Source organism: Cyprinodon variegatus, unplaced genomic scaffold, assembly GCF_000732505.1.
Source record: "Cyprinodon variegatus isolate N-32 unplaced genomic scaffold, C_variegatus-1.0 Scaffold233, whole genome shotgun sequence".
NCBI lineage: Eukaryota > Metazoa > Chordata > Actinopteri > Cyprinodontiformes > Cyprinodontidae > Cyprinodon > Cyprinodon variegatus.
The window spans coordinates 541767-544410 of record NW_015150686.1 but is presented as its reverse complement, the minus strand read 5'-3'; the positions used below and the strand labels follow the sequence as shown (position 1 = coordinate 544410).

The window sequence follows — 2644 nt, the reverse complement described above, 5'->3', positions numbered from 1 at the left end:
CCTGCAGAAGATAATGGGAAAAACAACAGATTTTAAGAGAGGATTTTTTTTAAATATAAATTTTCTACATTTTGAAGCCAGAATGATTTGAAATTTAAATATGATTTCTCTACCACTTTAATGTCAGGTCCACTAAAATATGTGAACATTGGAGCTGAAATGTCAGAATTTATGTCAAACTTTGGAGAAACTGTTCACAGCTGTGGATGTCCTTCAAGAACAAAAGCCTGAACAGCTCAGTTTATGGTTACATTTACAAAAAATGAATATTATGAGACAAAATGAGACTATTTTTAGAAATAATTCAATTCCACTTCCTTTTGGTTGCACTTTAAGAAATGGAAACGTCTTGAGAGTTTCACTGAACAAACTTTTTGTTTTTTTATCCACCCTGTGTGTACGAAATTACAAAAGTGTTTCTTCTTTTTACTCTTTGTTCTTTTCTCTACAGTTTAGACCTATTTTCATGAGCACTTTATGTTTTTTAGTTTTCCTTTGCTGCTGACTGTCCTGGATTTCCCGTCTGAGAGCCAATAAATGAGACTTTATTCTGGTCTAACAGCGTTTGCTAGCCGTTAGCTGACTGGGTTTAAATGAAACCGTAGGAAGAGGAAGAGATGGCTAAAGGGGAACAGGTTTTATTCTGCAGGTCGAACCAAATGTCTGTAGCTCTGAAAGTTCTCCTTTATATCATGGGCTGAAAGAGAAGCAGCTCGATAGAATGATGAAGTTTCCTGATTCAGCATTTCTAGGCCTCTTATTCTCCGAGCTGCACCTCCATCCTGTAGAACAACAGAAAGGTGAGCGTTGATCTGGGAGCTCCTGATTCTAACAGAATGAAAAGAGGCTGCAGAATCCGGTCTCTCAAACTGAACGGGTCTGAGATCAGAACAGGCTGATAGCGACCGGCTACGATCCCTGTCTGGAAGATCAAACTGAGCAACACTTACAAACATTAAGCTAATGCCTTTAAAAGTCTGCATCCCGGTCAAACTCCACGGCTTCAGGCTCTAATGGACCACAGCTGCTAGTTAACAGCATTAGCAACATCTTCCAATTTCCAGGCAGCTTAAAGCAGCAGCGACTTTAAGTGGCGAGTTTGGAGCCTAATTGAATTGGAGTGAGTGCAGGGCGGCGCTCCGAGCGCTTCCTTCCCTCTCCATGCTGAGCCTCACTTAGAAATCCCAGATAATCGATTTCCATCTCTGGTGTCTTCGCTGCATCCATTCAGGAGGACGGCACACTTTGTTTCTGTTATAGACGAACGGAAACCTGTGTGAAAACCTGTTTCTGACCCTGCAGGTGTGAAATATGAGTCCCATGAAGGAGAACGATCACAAACGCCTCAATGTTCCCGTCTAACCAAACAACCAGAGCCTACGGACAGCCTCCACCTATCAGAGGCTGTTCCATCATCCAGATTTCTGTCCATCCGTCCTCCTACCACTAGGGGTAGGGGGGAAAAAACGGCGATATATCGTGATTTTCAGCTGCCTGATATAATATCGATCTTTCAGCACTTAAAAAACAATCTAGAAAAAAGTAAAAATGTCTTAAAGCTGACACTAAAAGTTCCAAATCCTGCAGCTCTGGAACGGTTTTAGCTAGAAGTCTGAAATGTTCTGCATCTGTTGTTGACATGATTTAGAACTAATTTAATACAATGAGACCTGCTTTCTCTCAAGAATGTCTTTATTACTGTCGTTTTAAAAAAAGACCTATCTTTTCCGACAATAAAAACAACAACTTTGAGTCATTTTGAACTGATGCAGCTTGGTCTGTGTTATACTCACCAAATTATAATTTATATATTCAAAAACTAGAGGGTGTTAGCTTTCAAATAATGTATTGCACATTTAATTTGGGCTTATAATTCCTTAATTATTTGCTTTTCCATTTGGGTATGCAAAATAGACAAGGATTACCCTAAAAGAGGTGGATATTAAGAGGTTAACAATTACCTAACAACAAAAACACTGGTTAATTCTGCTCATCAATATACTAACATTAAAGATGATAAGGACAGAATTCACCATATTTTATCTTATGGGGAAAAGAGAAAATTATGTCTCTGTAAGTCATCTGAGTCTTCAGGGAAATCAGAGATAAATCACTACTTTAATAATAATCCACATAATGTAGATATTAACACGTGTGAATATTAATCTTAAGCAGAACTATTATTGATAAAATTAGGTAATTAATGACAATGAATAAGATGTTTGCCCCAGAACTCAAACCTGGAAGAATTTTGGACACCTGATTAACATGTTCAGGCTACGCCTCTGCATTAAGCATCGCTGTAGTAAAAAAACAACAGATATGAATTTACTATTAAAGGAATTTTAATTTCCCTTTAATGTGTTTTCCTTTAAAACGTCTTGAATTAGCATAAAGTAAAAAGAAAAGTTTTCCTCTCTGTTGGAGAGAACAAACCTGTAGAATGAAGGTGACTTGAGCATCATTTGCACCCCCCCCCCTAAACACACACACACACATACAATGAATGCCCTGACTGTCCCTGCATGTGACCTCTGTGACCCCAGACAGCAGGATCCACAAACACCAACGTTCAGGACTTTTCTTCCTTTTCCCCCCAAAGCCTGAACCATCATAACAACCAGAGGGACCAGCAGTGACTCAC

At 38.9% G+C, this 2644-nt stretch overlaps 1 protein-coding gene across 1 annotated transcript in view; it reads right to left on the bottom strand.

Moving 5' to 3' along the window:
* rab40c (RAB40C, member RAS oncogene family) overlaps positions 1–2644 on the bottom strand; it is a 16315-nt gene that overhangs the window by 11806 nt on the left and 1865 nt on the right. The gene's annotated exons all lie outside the window — the stretch shown is intronic.